Source organism: Melopsittacus undulatus, chromosome 10 (assembly GCF_012275295.1).
Source record: "Melopsittacus undulatus isolate bMelUnd1 chromosome 10, bMelUnd1.mat.Z, whole genome shotgun sequence".
NCBI lineage: Eukaryota > Metazoa > Chordata > Aves > Psittaciformes > Psittaculidae > Melopsittacus > Melopsittacus undulatus.
In genome coordinates this window covers 12,626,268-12,642,583 of record NC_047536.1, presented here as the reverse complement: position 1 = coordinate 12,642,583, position 16,316 = coordinate 12,626,268, and positions in this window count along the sequence as shown.

The following is a 16,316-nucleotide window of genomic DNA, read 5'->3' as shown; positions in this document are numbered from 1 at the left end:
GATGGAAGAGAATCTGCTTCACCTAGACAGTGCTGCATGCTGTTTTCCTCATGGTGGTACAGAAGTGGATCTTTGGTTAGGGGTCTTTCGATCACCCAAGTGAAGACATTAAACAAGATAAGGATTTCTGTTCCTTGGAGCTGTCACCAAGAGAAATGTAATGGCTCTGGAAATAAGGAACAAGTGAATTGCTCCATCTCTTGCAGGAGATTAAATATACGCTCTCCAAAAATAGCTAATGTACATACTTTTCTCTGGAAAATGGAGACAACTTCCAAAACCAAAGGTGTCAGCCAGGGATAGAATTGATGCTGCAGAGGCAGCACAGCCAGTCAATGGAGCTGTGAGCAATTTTCACAGCAAACCCCTGGCAAAACATATCCAATTTTGGATAGGCTCAGAAACCCAAACCTTGCTCAGGCCCATGAAGCTTTTGGCCAAGGTAAGCCATATAAGAGTGAATTTCAGCAGGATGCTGCCCAGCTGTGGCATTTAGACCGAAGAGGTGGGGAAGGAACAGCTCAGCACTTTTCCAAGGCTCCCCTTCAGTCCCCATCTAGGGGAGCAGTGGCCACGTCAGAAGAAGCGATCAATGGTTTTGCCAAGCCTTGACATGGAGCTTGTGAACGGAAAAGTGCACACTTGCTAAGCATGGCAGAAACTGGCAGAGCAGTCTAGCATAGAGAAAAGTCACTCATAAGATACATTTACAATTGAAGGGGACAGTAACTACTTCTCAACCAAAATGTTTCCATGTTTCTGTACGGTTTCATTCCTTCCCACTAATAAGATGTGTATGAGAACAGAAAACCACACATTAATATTTTCTGTGCTCCTGTTGCCCATTTCTCACCTACAGCTATGGCTTTTAGTGATCACAATCATCTCCACAAGAGGCAGCTGAGATGTCACACACACAGCGTAATGAATTCCAGGAGGGAAATGAACAGCACTGAAATACCAGGACCGAGAAATACATTAGAAGTATGAATCAGTAGAAGTGGTTTCAATCACCTTTACATCTGGTTTCATCATTTCCTTCACCATATCTGACTGTCTTTAGCTCTTCTGTGATGCCAAAGTCCTAGCACATCCATCTTATGAGAGAGCAGGCACCGACATGTCATCAGCTTCTAGGTCATTTCTTGCTTTTTTTCCTTGGGAGCATTTTACCTTGAGAAATACGGAAAGGGAGACTGAAATTCCAGGGTGGAGTCTAAGTAACAGGAGGTGAAGTTTTTTAACATGCTGAACTTTCTTGCAGCTGGGAAGATAAGGAGCAGCTGAAACTAAATCCCTAAAAACACCTACTGCATGGCTGCAGGGTTCTGTAGAGCAATGCCCACTGTGCTTTCCCACAGCCAGGAGTGGAACACCGCCTTAGTGACCCAGCCGCAGACCTCTCCTGCTTGTATTTCCAGTTTGAAGGCAAACAGACCTTCAGAAGAAACAGCCGTGTCTTTCCGGTGCCTTTAAAAGACGCTTATACCAAGTGAGCCATAGCGAGGCGAGAGTGGGCAACATGCCTGATGCCTTCTAACCTCAGCTCTTCATGCACCTTTGCTGCCTGTGTAAGGATGTAGATGTGCAGATGGTGAAGTGCAAGGTACTTGTGCACAAATAACAAGCTAGAAATAATGGGAGATGCTGATTCTTCAGCTTTCCCAAAGGCTGGACACTCAGGGGCTCAGCAGCTGGCTGAACTTTGCTCCAGTTGGTTTGGCCAGGAATACAGTAGAACAGATCTGAATCAGAAATGGAGAGAGCTTAACCTATGTTGTGAATTGGATGGAGAAAATGAAGGTCTGAGCATAGCTGGATAATCACAGGACTCCAGGGAGATTAAGCTTTATGAAAATCTTGTGGGTACCAAGCATAGCTGGTAGCAGTCTTCTTGCTGCTTGTGGCAAACTAAGGATAGCAATTACTTACTGAACATAGCCATTCACTAAAAAAGTGAGCAAATGGCTTAGCACATAAACCATTATTGACCATTCAGGTGTTTTGCAGACTTCCAGCACTGTGGGGTGGGAAATGAGCTTTGCTGCTCTTGTGGGACCTTGGCTGCAAGCTCATGAGTGTCAAAGAGCAAGTTATGCTGGACTCAGTGAACTTACACAGGGTGGATTCCAGTGTCTGTAGAGTTACACAGCTCTAACCTTTCCACACTCTTCCCTCATTTCTTGGCCTGGCATAGATCAATGGATTTCATTTTCTGAAAAGTAGCCTCGCCTGGAAAAGCTGCTGCAAAATCAAACCCAGGGTGGTTTTATTTGGCAAAAGCTCCCCAGGCGAGCTTTTCACATCCCAAAGCCAAAATCAGTTGTGTGGTTTGCATAAATATTCTATTTTAATTCCAACCTGCAAAGTCATGGGGATTTGGAAAGTAACTCAAGCTTTGGCCCACCTCTATCAGGAAATATTAAGTGGTGTATAACTGCTATTAGTATTGCAGGTCTCACTGATTGTCTCAGGCTTGCAAAGCCTTTCTTGAGCAGGAATACCCTGTGCCACCAAAAAGCCACCTCCTGACCAGCCAAACTATCCTGAAGAACAAACCCTTTTTCCACGACCACATCATCTCCTTTAAACAAATCATGCCCAGGTTTTCCCACTTCCACACGTACACCAACCCCAGCTTTGGCTTTTCACAAGGCACAGCTCCTGTTCCTCAGACCTGGCACCCATCCATCACCACCAGCTCTGCCGGCACAGAAGAGATGCTTTTAATGAGTGGTTGCGTGCCAGAGGGCACCCCTCCAGCAGAGCTTGGACACCTCGTTCTCCTGCTCCTGCAGCAGACAGTGTTTGGGTAGTGCCGGGCCATTGACAACACTAGTGATGGAGGCTGGAAGCCTTCATCCCTGCTCCAGGGTAAACCTGTTTTGCTTCTGAATAGTGATACTTAAATTTGAACAAGCCAATATAAGATGAGCCAAAGGGGTGATAAGTGTGTTGAAGAGAAAGCACAATTCTGGTTATTTCACTATTCTGAGCAGTCAGGATGCCTGTGGATGTGAATTTCAGGTGTGAATGGTAGTTATTTTCAGACTGCTGTCTCTTTTCTGTCCATTGCTGCAGTAAGGAAACAGGAAGTAATCCATGCATTCTACTACAGAATCTTCTGGATGCATCTTAATGCATTTCAATACACAATGCTAAAATACTGGCTCTGAACGTAAAGTTGCATGTATACACACACATGTTCATTGAAGTTGGAGAAGCAATTGTAAATAATTAATAATATCATTGCTTTTTTAAATTGGAAAATGAGCAAATTATTAATGTCATCAGTTTTAAAGGTCAAAGATACCATCAGCATTCTGCATCAGTTTTGTTTTGCTGTTAGTCAGTTCACTTATGTATTTCATAACACAACCCTCAGACAATATCTCAAGGTAGTGCATGCTCTTCGCCTGCACAATGAGTCATTTTCTGAATGCTCAGCTCTTCCCTCAAGTTCAGTTGAATAATATTTGCTTATAAAGCTTTCTGTTCTAATTCTTCTGTGTGGAAATAAAAGGCTTGGATCAGCCTTGCTCTGCAAGACGGCTGCAGTGCTGCTCCTTTCAGCACAGTTGCTGAGGTTTTGGCATCAGAGGGGAAGCAGCACCTCGAGGCAGCTGTTTGCAATGCAATAACCTAGTGAGCAACGGGAGAGGGAAAATACGTAAGTATTTAGGGCAGTGGAGTTACAGCCTCAAAAGGTTCAGCGCCCGACATGTGACATCGATTACAAAGTGTGCTCAGCTATTTGCACGTTCAGTTGAAATTCAGTAAAAGATTCCCTTAGAAAGAGGAGAAGGAACATTTGGTAACACTGACCCAGCTCCATTCTGATTCTTAGTTTTTTTAGGATTTCTTGGAAATCGTGCAAAGCAAGAAAGAAGGATTCATCCAGTTCATTCTCCTGCTCCAAGTCAAGATCAATTATAGCTAAATCAGTGCCGATAATAGCTGCCAAACTTCTTCTTAAAGACTTCCCATGATGGAGTTTCCTTAAGTTGTCCTGGCAAACTATAGCAGTGCCTCACTATTTTAATCATTAGCTAGGTTTTCCTTCTGTCTAGCCTAAATTGCCCTCACTGAAATGGGATATTTCATCAGATCTTTCTTGAAAAGAGGGTTTGATTGTATTAAAAGGGATCTGCATGCACAAATATTTCATTGGTAAGAAACTATTCCATTAGGAAAAAAGCTCACAGATGCCCAGTGTGATATCCAAAGGAGCTGCACATCTGATGCCACTGCTCATCTAAGGATGAGAGTCCAGTGAGTCAAATTGCTGCTTTGCTTACAATTAACACATGAAAAGAAATAAAAGTCACATTCTGGAATACTCTGTGTCTTATTCAGTTCCTGTTTGGACAGATGAGCTTAGAACCTGGCCCCCAAAACAGGCTCTGGGGTAGGAGAGCAAAATAAGTTGAAGTTATTTCTCCAAACTCAGGGTGTGTGAATTAAGCAAGGTCAGCTCTTTTTGTGGGAGAAAACCCAACTGACAGACTTCTGCACCCGAGCTCTCCCACCTTGTTCAACAAAAGCAATGTATGTTTAAGAACACAGAGCCAGCACATGGCTGGTTTCCAGCTAGTGAGCACCGGGGGCTGCTGAGGGATGTGGTGCCTCTGCCAGAAGCTGCTGTCTCAGCCCTGCTCTGGGTGAGGACCAGCAGCTCTGCTTGCTCTGGGCTCTCCTCTGGGTCCACCAGCCCTGGCACAAATCTGAGCCTTCACTAATAATATTCAATGAGTGCACATCTCTTCCACCAGCACTTTGGATGAACCCCATTTGCAGCTCCCACATAGGGACAGTCCTGCCTGCAGCATTCCCAGTAGAAAGCCTGAACTCCAGCAGGATAGAGATGGAACAAGCCACGAACCTGTTGATTTTCGAGGATGCATGTGGCATCAAGAGCACAAATAGGCAAGACATGTGTATAATGACATCTCTTGGATTAAAACCATCAAAACTAAGCAAGGAAATAAAACTGTACTTGATGTCTGCTCATGGAAACATGTAGGGCTTCACATGTGTGGGGGTGTCCTGAGGAAGAGGAGAGCCTGGACCCCAGCACAAAGAGGAACTCAGCACATGGGGTTGCACAGCAGTAATCACACCAGATCTCCACTGAGCTCAGCACTGCAGCCTAGATATCGCTTTGGTCTCATCTACCCATCTCTGTCCTAAAATGAGTCTACAGCCGCATGGGAGGCTGTGAGTGAGTGCAGATGGTGCAGGGTGCAATAAGCTTCACCGAGCACTGTGAAACAAGATAAATCTCCTTACATTCAGCAGAACTGGGCCAGTCTGTAGCTGAAGAAATGAGATCAGAATAGGGACCACTTCACTCATCTACCAACTACAACAATCAGGCAGTGCAGAGGTAGCGGAAGTTCTGGTTTTAACATACTGATTTGATCCAATTCTTCAAACAGTTGAAGTAAACCAGATAAATGCTGTTTTAATCAAAGATCTGAACAAATGATATATTTAATGCTTTAAATACCATTTAGTGAGTCTCAGCCTGCCCCCTTCTTTACTGCCTTACAGAGACAATTGCTCTCAGATGCCTTGAATAGAAGCTGCTTTTGTACTTCAAAACTAGCCTAGGAGAAAATTGCAAGAACGTGTTCAGGTTAATGAGTATGAATTACAAAACTTGAGATGAACATGACACTAATCACTAAATCAATGCAACTCGAGGCACAGTTTGACCCTGCAAGTCTCTTCCTCTCATTATTGTGACAGTGTGCAAAGGAATATATGACAAACAAATTACACTTAAAAAAAAAGAACATGGATTTCATCAAATCTTGGGACAATTCTTCTGTTACGAGTCCCAGTGATAAACACTTGGGGAAAAGTAAGAGGGGTTTGGAGAGAGCTTTGGAAGTATCTTGCCTTATTTCTAGTGGACATGGCCCATGTCTTTATGCTGTTGTTTATGGCAGATCACTTGGGGTGGAGCCAGTTCAGAAGTTACCACGCAGAAGCTGGCCTAAAGGATAAGGTAACACGATGGAAGGCACTTTTTGGCCTTGCCCGTGCCAATGTAACTGCTTTGCTAATGGCGAGATGTGGTAGAGAAGCTGCTAACAAGTTGCAGATGACCTGTTCTGCGGATGGAAGTGTAAACCTGAAAGAGCTGTGCCTACACCAAGGTTTATAGGGATGTTAAGCACACACACAAGCATTTGCCCTGTTCTGCATTTAAGGTTGTCCTTTGAGAACTGCAAACCCTTTGGCAAATAAATTAATTCCCCTCCTCCCCTCATTGCTAAAAAACCACTTCAGCATCACCAGAGGGTACCCAGGGTCTGCAGGCACAGTGACTGGACCACCGACACCACTGCACATCACCTCCTGCCTCGAAACAGCCCAGGGCTGCTCAGACCCCACCGCTCCGCAGAGGTTTCAGGTATGGAGGGATTATCGCACAGCACAGCTTGTATCCCTTCAGAGAGCTGCCAGGGAAAGCCCGTTCCCTGCAGAGCACCAGGTCCTCCGAGCCCCAGGTACACGCTGTGTATTCTTGAGTGCCATCTACTGGCACCGGCTCCGGTGCTGGGTTATGGTTACACTGGCACCCCCCTTCCCCTCGCTGCGGAGGCTTGAGGTGGCATCACAGCAGCACGGCTTTCAGGGCAGTAAATGCCCCGATTTTTGCAGGTGCTTTAGTAGCAGCAGTGTACTTAAGAAACTCTGACTTGCAGAAAGCTCCTCAGGAGTATTGCCATTCTGTCGAGAAACTGAGCAGAAATACTGGACTCTGAGCAAGTTGCAGCTGCCCCCAGAGTCACATCTCTGAGTGCCAGGGATCCTCCTGCTCCCTATGTGAAAGGGCCACACATCACCTTGCAAAGCAAGGAGCCAAGATTTGGGGACTCCAAAAGGAAGGCAAAGCAAGAGTGCAGTCCAGCTAAAACCCCAGGGAAAGGCATATTAAGGCATTAAGAACTAATTCTCTTCAGGATGAAACAAGTACTAATACTCTTTGGGATGCAATAAGCTCTACCCAGACAGCTGGATAGGGTTTACTACACAACGTCCACAGCACTTTTCCCACCCCCAACAGCCCCCCAACACTGCCAAGGATTGCTTCATTTTTGCCTCTCCTTAGGCAGGATGGGGAAGCAGCATCTCCCTGCCCAAGATGTTCAACGGGACCCTCAGTGCACCCCAGAAACTCTTTGGGGTTTTTGCCCCAACTCAGCCCCAGTTTGAACCACAGAAACACTCCTAGAGAGGGCATAGTGTGGTTTCATGGTAGAGTCCCTTAGAGCTCCTGCTGGGAGGCATCATCTCCTGCTCCCTTTATCACACCTCAGCCCTGAAGGAGGGTTTCTCTGTCCACTGCTGTGTGGTTGCTACAGAGCTCAGCCAGTCAGGAAACCCCCCCCAGGGTAAGAGGGGCCAATTTTAAAGTGAAACATACGTTAATCTTGGGGTGGGGGTGTGGAAACTGAGTACAAAAATGGGTCCTGTGTCATCTTTCAAAGAGTCCACATTCCCAAGCCCAGGAAAGAGAATAACAGACAATCTTTTTGCTTTGGCCCCTTTCTGCCACATTCAAACCCAAGACAGGAAAGCAGCAAAGCTCATCACCCCTTTGCAGGGTTTAGAAACAAAAAGCCAAAACCAACCAACCTAGAGAGACCCCCAGTCCCCAAAGCTGTTACGGAGTTTGTTTGTTGCTTCTGAAAAGCTGAATATGGCAGTTAAAGGCAAATAAGAAACTGTTACAGAGAATAGTACCATAACAAAACTTCTATCTGCCAAGCTGATAGTTGACATTTCCAACTACTCTGTATTTTGAAAATAGCAGTCAATAAGTGGCATTTTCCATGCATATTTTTTGCATCCTCCCCTCTACCCAGCAAATGTTTTCCTCAGGCATTTTTACTACGAGCGAAGCGTCTAGTACTAGAGAAAACTCAGGTTTGTACTTTCAAATGCAAATATTAACACAAGCAGTCTGGCTTATATTTCTTCTTTTGGCAACACAAGTTTCTTCAGCTACAAGCATAGCTGTTGCAGTCTGAGCAGCAAGCCTTCAATAACTGTGGAAAAGTACTCAGAAGGAATTCAATGAAATAAAAAGAGGGAAAAATTATTATCCCTGTATTATAGGGGGAAGAAAATAGAGTAAATTGGTAAAATTGGAACAAAAGAGCTCAAGTTTCATAGGTTAGAGACTAGAAAACACTTTCCAAATTGTTAAATTCCTGTGGGTCCATTACTATAGGTTGGAGAAGTTGATTTCTGTCTCCTATTGAGTACATTCTGGTCTTGTTCCATACAAGGTGAATGGCTTCTAGCCTTTTCAGTCTCTTTGAATCTTATTCAAAGGTAGTTCTGAAGCCAGCATGTCAATTCACCTGCAAAAAGCCTTTTGCTATTATTTTCAGTTTCTAATTACATACAAACAGTAGGAGGGGAAACAACCTTCCGAGGATGAGCTGAAGATAATGTTCTTTCGGAGATATATTCCAATTACCTTCTTATCTCAGAAACCAAGCAGTTTCAGGTGGTACATCTGGAGGTAAGGACCTTGGTGGTGCTCCTCTGCCATCACCAGATCTCGGTGCTGCCCATGCAGAGCTACAGTCATAGACCAGCAGTTTCAAAACCTGCTGTGCGCCAACCTGGGGTGCAAGTGATCACTGCGCACTCACAGGGATTGCTCACAGAATCACAGAATCCCAAGGATTGGAAGGGACCTCAAAAGATCATCTAGTCCAACCTCCCTGCAAGAGCAGGGTAACCAAGAGTACATCACACAGGAACTTGTCCAGGCGGACCTTGAATAGCTGGTGTCACACACACAATTCCCATGGGATTGAACTGGGTGTATGATCCCATGTGCCTCATGCAGAGTGAGGAGACCTCGTGTGCCCAGCACAGCCTGGATGGTTCCTGGATAGAATGGAAAGATGGGGCTTTTCCAAGAGAAAGAATGGGTCCAGTGACACGTGTAAAAGAGCCATTAACAATCTGTTTCACCTCATTTGCTTTGCCAGCTTCAACCTCCAGACATTGTGGGTCATAGAACCATAGCACAGTTAAGGTTGGAAAGCACCTTAAGATCATCCAGTTCCAACCCCCCTGCCATGGGCAGGGGCACCTCACACTAAACCATATCACCCAAGGCTCTGTCCAACCTGGCCTTGAACACTGACAGGGATGGAGCATTCACAACCTCCCTGGGCAACCCATTCCAGCACCTCACCACCCTCACAGTAAAGAATTTCTTCCTTATATCTAATCTAAACCTCTGCTGTTTAAGTTTCAACTTGTTACCCCTTGTCCTATCACTACAGTCCCTAATGAATAGTCCCTCCCCAGCATCCCTGTAGGCCCCCTTCAAATACTGGAAGGTTGCTATGAGGTCTCATGCTTTCACCCCTAAAGAGCCTCCTCAGCAGCGTGCCAGACTTGGCGTTATTTTTCTTATACACTCCTGACATTGCTTCTAGATTTATAAACCTTGGTTTAAGGGCAAGGATTCCAGGAGCCAGGGGAGAGGCACCAGCACAGCACCCAATGAGTGACCTGGGTCTCGAGGAGAGGAGCATCAGGCATGTGGCTGTGAGGCAGCCAGACACACAGACAGGGACAGACAGACCCCGCCTCTGCCCTGGCTGCTTTTATCTCAGCCTCTAGAAGTAAACCGAACTAAAAGAGCCACGGCTCCCACCCCATGGCTCTGCCCCAGGGCTGGAGGGCTCAGGGGAACTAAGGGCAGCTTGTGCCCAGATTATAATTCACTGCACCCTCCTGCTCATGTATGTGGGCCAAAATGCCCCATTTGATGCTGTCTTCAATGAAAATTTATGATGAAAAATTATTTTCAGAAGGCAGAAGAGAATATTTCAAAACAATTCTTTTTCCCCCCCGAAGTGATAGGGTTTAATGTGTACATCACATACACAGCTGTGAAAAAGCTGCTAAAAGCTGAGATCCCCTGTTGGTTGCTTTGAATTTGAAAACTTTGAATTTCCACACCACAGCTGAAGTCTCACATCCTCAACATTTGGACAAAAGTTAAGTGCTCTTGAGAGCCATGTTTAGTTTCTAAAATTCAGTTTTAATGTTGATTTTTGTAGCCATAATAGTTTTAACTGCAGGTTCAGCTCCAATGTTCCTCTCAGGCCCCAGCCAGGAGAAGCCAGGACAGAAATACTCCTCTTCCCTGTGAACAGGGGCACATCTCATAGCACAGCAGCAGAGGCTGGGGCACTGTCACCAGGCTGAGATCTGATTCAAGTTCACTTTGTGGTCGCCCATGTGTTAGATGCTTGTAATGAAGCTTAAAAGCTTGTCCCTCACTTAAAATAGATACTGTGCTTTGCTTTTAACATAATTCAGCTTAGTTCAGAACAGAGAGAGACTTGGAACAAATACCTTCATAAACCCCTAAGCCAACAACTGAGAATTCAGATGCTTTTCCCCTGTGTATCTATTTACGACCAAATAAAGAGCCTGTAATTTTAAGATGTAATTTGAAGAGGGGGGTTCATGGTCATATAAGAAGAAACATGCTTTTCTATTGATTTGCACTGTTACTCATCAGCTTTTTACTGTTAACAACAAGACAGGAAGAGAATGAACAGACAGCTAAACAATAAGGAAAAGTTCTGCAGCCGCTTAAAGCCAATAAAATAACTGTATTATTGACGAGGTTATCAAACTGTCAGACGTGCCAGCTCAGCTGGCATTCTTCTGCCTTTTCATTAAAACCTCATTACAAAGCGGAGCAGGCCAGCAGAGCTCAGCCTTCAGCTCCCTTTCCAACCTAATTGGTTGGGATATCTTTTTAAAGATGGGCTTTCAATTTGCATCCACACACACATAAAATCCATGTGGATTAAAGGCCACATTGATCTGGTTAGGGTTGGGATTTTGGTGTTCAAGGATCACGTCTCTCCACAGACACACATGTGCTGATATCCCACCACGGTCCCAAGAGGAACAAAAGGCTCAGGAAAAATATTTCATTTCTGGGCTAAGTTTAGGATTTGTATGGGTGCTCTGTGAAACATCCCCTGAAGGAGCAGGGGCAAGAGGCAGGATGGATGCATGCTTTGCTCCTGCCTACTCCAGATGTCCCTGGCACAGGCACCAAGCCCTGCATCATTTGCATCCCTGGCAGGCTTTTATAGCAACACTTCATGCTATGACACAAGAGGCCAGTTCTTCCAATGGATGCTTCCACAACTGAGATATAAGGGATGCCAAATTCGACAGACTTAGGTACAGAAATCTACTTTGTCTCTCCTACCCTTGTCCACCAACCTTATCTAAACAAAGGAGAAAAACCCAGCCAGCCAACCCCACAAAAAAAGCAGACTTTGAAATGAAGATGCCAATGACAACAAAGCCACATCACACCTCCATCACCCAGTGCGAGAGCCCTGCCAGCACAGGTCTGTCTACTGTGATCTGTGGCAATAGCTGTGGCATTGCCTTGGCAACATTCTTTATACTTTGATTAAGGAACAACTGATGCAATATTTCAGGAGACGGGAGGGAAAAGAAAGGTTTGATACTGAGAAAAACATTCTGGCTGTTCTGTATTGTCCTTGAGGACTTCACTGTGTGCCGTCACTAACTGCTTAGCAACAGATTGATAGTGGCTTGCAAATCAATCTTTTCAGAGCAGAAAGCACACTATAAAATGCTGCATGTTCCAATTCGAGAGATGCTATTGGGAAGCTATATAAGCATCAATTATGGTTTTTTAGATGTAGTTAATTATAGCAGGGAGAACTCTGATCACAAATCAGCTTTCCTTACTCCCCCTTCTGCCTGTTAAAAATCACAAGAGAATTGCTATAGATTAGCAAATTAGAAATCGCAAAAATGTAATTATCCAGAATTAAGATGGGTTGGCAGGCTCTGCTCCTGAGGGGCTTGCGCCAGGGAAGGGAAGGGAAATGAAACTGGAGTCCTTTAAAAAGTTTTACATTTAACTGTAATTATTTTGCTGTTTGGTTTTGGATTCTGGGTTTGTTTGTTGGTTTGGGTTTTAATAAAGAACGAGTTTCTAAAGAGCAAAAATGCACCAAAATGTGCCCAGACATCAAAATAGAAAGACTGGACAATTCCAGTAACATGGAATGGAGAGAAATTAAGGAGCATAAACCCATCAAAATGAGACATGCCCAAAGAGTTTGACAAGAGCAGGGGCTCAGAGGCACCTTAACCTTCATTGATCAGTGGATGAGGACTGGAAGAAGACATGGACTCTATCCAAGGAGAGTCACCTAACTGGACTCTGTTCATTTTCATCCTCACGTCATCTCAGCTCTGCCCCCCCAGCCCCAGAGGCATCGCAGCTGCAAGAGCCCTGCGTGGAAAATCCCTTGGAACCCTTCCCTAGCAGTGCAAGCAGCAGAAAGTCTCCTTCTCTGAGGTTCTCAGCACAGGTTCCCAGCCCATGGCTGAGTTGAACTCGGCCAACACCAGAGTAAGGGGTGCAGATGAAGCCTTCACACCCCACACACAAGCCCCCCCCCACCCCCCACCCCAAGGCTGTTCATTCTTTTGGACACAGGGATTTCTGAGCAATTCTTTGATCTGTATCAACCTGTATCTTAGTATGCAAATACACAAAATCATACAAGAGTAGCATAGAAGTCAACTGAGCCCATGTACTAAAGGATGCCATTTTCACTGCTGCAGCTGCAGGGCAGACGTGTCAGGAGTCAGAGAGCTTCATGATGGGCTGCTGAGTATTCTCCCTAAGTGAGATCAGCCTGAGCCAGATCTTGCTTTGCAAACCCATGCTCCACTTCCACCAACCTACCAGCAGCTTAAAATAAAGAACCACTGCATTCCTGCGCAGGGACAGGGATCCAGCTGGTCTCCAAACCGAGTCCTGATTGCCTGCCTAAGGTGCTTGCAAGAGCATCCTGGAAATCCACAGAATCACAGAATCCCAAGGATTGGAAGGGACCTCAAAAGTTCATCTAGTCCAACCCCCCGCAAGAGCAGGGTAACCTAGAGTACATCACACAGGAACTTGTCCAGGCGGGCCTTGAATAGCTCCAATGGCTTTTCTCATCTGTTTTGCTTTTGATTGAGTGAAAATGATGGAAGTTGCATTTCGACGCCATGAAGTCTCAGCCGGTGCCTAAAGAATTCAACAACGTTTGAGCTGACAAATAAACCCCCCTGACTTTCATTCCTGAAAATGTCATTGGTTGGTCCAAATTGTGGCTGATGAACAGTTTGAAATAACAAAATAATTAGAAGTCACAGTGCATTAACACGAGGGAATCTCCTTTGTGCACGTGCTTTCAATGGGAATTTGATTCCTCTTTTGGAGTTTCTCCTGTTTAAAACCTTGACATTGAGAGCAGAAGTTTCCTTTTCCTCACTGCATCTTATCAGCCCCAGTGTCAGATCTCAGCTCCCTAGAATCCCTCAACTATGCCCCTTTAAATTCTGTGCTAATTGAATTTAAAATTAGTCCCCAGTGGGGACTAAGTAGAAGCCAAGTAATTTAACGGTCAGACAATTAACAGCTCTGCATTAACTGCAGTTTCTGCACAACAACTGTTTCCAGTGAAGCAGGCAGATGGTTGCTCTGGGCACACTCTGCTTTTCCTTGTGAAGAAGTGGGAACCGCAGGTCAGTGCTGGGACTGAAAACCCACCACTTTCACTGCCATGGAATGATTAAATGTCAGGTTTTTTCCCCAGACAGAGGCAGCTTTGTGGGCTTCCTCAGTTGGGTTTTCTCACAGTGACTCCTTGCTCAGTTTTCATGTCTGATAACTGTATCTGTGCCATCTGGAAGTACTTTCACTGCATGCTGGGCAAAATATCATGCCTTCTGTAGCAGGTAAATGTTTGGTCATATCACAGTATTAATTCAGATCAGCTTTCGAAATGGAGTTTCCATCTACGCTGAGAGTTTTGGAGCCATGGAAATGTCAGCATTTTTAAAAACAGAAGACATCCCACATGGGTGCAAAGATAACAGCAGCGCTGCAGCTCGTGTGGGCTTGCAAAACCACTTCTGACACTGAAAATAAACCTCCTAGAGGGGCTATTAGGAATGCTCCTCACAACAGAGGCTCAATCACACCTCTCATGGCCCAGGACTTCTCATACCCTCCAGTAATTAAGCTATACTCCTGGAAAGCCAGGATGGGCTTCAGCTTCTGAAGAGATCTCCACAGAAACTGAACCATTTGTTTATCCTTTTCCCCTAAGTTTTCCCCATTCTAGACACAGTGTCACCACAGTGGCTTTCATAACAATACCCTCTTATACCTGTATTTGGATACATTACAGCAAAACATTGCTTCCTAGAATAAGTACAGCTCTCTATATAGGAGCATTAGGCTTCAGTGTTGTAGTTCATGTTCTGTTATCCCATATCACTCCAGGTTGGTCGTGGCTATGAAATATCCCAGCCCAGCTGTCATGGTTTAAACCCAGCCACACAGCTTGTACACTCACTCCCCCCCCTTTCTCTCTCAACTCACGGAGAGCTGGGGAGGAGAATCCGAAGAATGTAGCTCCCACGGGTTGAGATCAGAACAGTTCAATAACTAAGGTATAACACAAATCACCACCGCTACCATCGATAGTAATAATAATGATAAAGGAAATAACAAGTGAAGAGAATACGACACCTCACCACCTGTCAACCGATAACTCACCCCATCCTGCCCAACTGAACGTCGACCAATACCTCTTCCAAGCCCCCAGAGCTCCAGCCCTTCTGGGTAACTCTCGGTTACATCCTGGGCATGATGTGCTATGGTATGGAATACCTCTTTGGCTAGCCTGGGTCAGGTGTCCTGTCTCTGCTTCCTTCCGGCCTCCCCTCCTCCCTGGCAGAGCATGAGGCTCAGACAGTCCTTGGCCAGAGTAAACATTTCAGCAGTAACTACAAACATAGGTGCTATCAGCACTGTTCCCAGCCCGAAAGTCAAAACACAGCACTGCACCAGCTACCAAGAAGGAGAAAAAATGACTGCTACTGCTCAAACCAGGACACCAGCAAAGCCCATAAGCCACTACAGACAACACCAAGGCTTCACCCTCCAAATGCTCCCAAGCCTTCCATTTTTCTCTCATTATTAGTTTAATTTATTTGGAAGTAATGAAGTTAAGACCTGCTTAAGAGTCTGTAGGGTGAAAATGTTGCAGCTTAAAGAGAGGTATCTGCAGTGAGGTGCACAGGCTCCTCCCTGCACACTCCACAGGAACACCAAATTCCCTTCCCTTCCTGCCAAAGTATCAAAACCACCTTCAAGCACTCCTTTCCAATGCAAAGACACAGCAACAAGGTGGACAAAACTGTAATGCGGCCTTTGCCGATAGAACAGGCTGAACCCCCATGAGAACTCTTCAGCTGTGAAACACACAGCAAGAAGGAAAAGCACCGGGAGTCCATTCACCATGGAACCCCAGACTAGTTTGTGTTGAAGGGACCTTAAAGCTCCTCCAGTTCCAGCCCCTGCCACAGGCAGGGACAGCTTCCACTGGAGCAGCTTGCTCCAAGCCCCTGTGTCCAACCTGGCCTTGAACACTGCCAGGGATGGGGCAGCCACAGCTTCTCTGGGCACCCTGTGCCAGCGCCTCAGCACCCTCACAGGGAAGAATGCCCTGAATAACTGATCTAAATCTCCCCCCATGAACAAACAGGGGTGTCAGACATCAACTGTTACCAAAGAGAGCAGCTAAAAACATATCCTGCCTTCTAGATGCACAAAAAGCCCTTAGGACAAGGCCTTAACTACCAAGGCCAGAACAAGAACTGGGCTTGCACTGCTTCACTCATATCAAATAATACTCTGTTATGTGCCTTTTATTAACTGCATCTCGAAAGGTACCATAATTACAGACAGCAAAAATATCATCAATGATGACTAATTAGGAGGGGACCAAAACAAAACAGAACTGTCATCTGAGTTATTTTACCCTCAGAGTCCATGTCCCCCTTTGGGGTGACCCAAGAGCTGGCTCACCTTCTACACAGGGCTCTTCACACCAGGAAGGCACTTTTGGGTGAACACGGCATTGCCTGGATCAGCAGCACATCCTGCCCCAGTGCTTCAGAGATGTTTGGTACAAACCACAGGAGAACTGCTCACTGGGGAGCATAGGGGTGATATTTGTACAGACTTACTGCAAGCTAAATCATGAAATCCCATTGCTTAGCTATAATTAGACAAACCTTTTGTTGTCCACGATGCTCAACCAGGCTGGAGCGCAAAGCAGGAACTCCTCCCCTTCACAGATAGCCACAAGCAGACAGGGAGCCTGCAGCAGCAGACCTTCCAGCCAACGCTC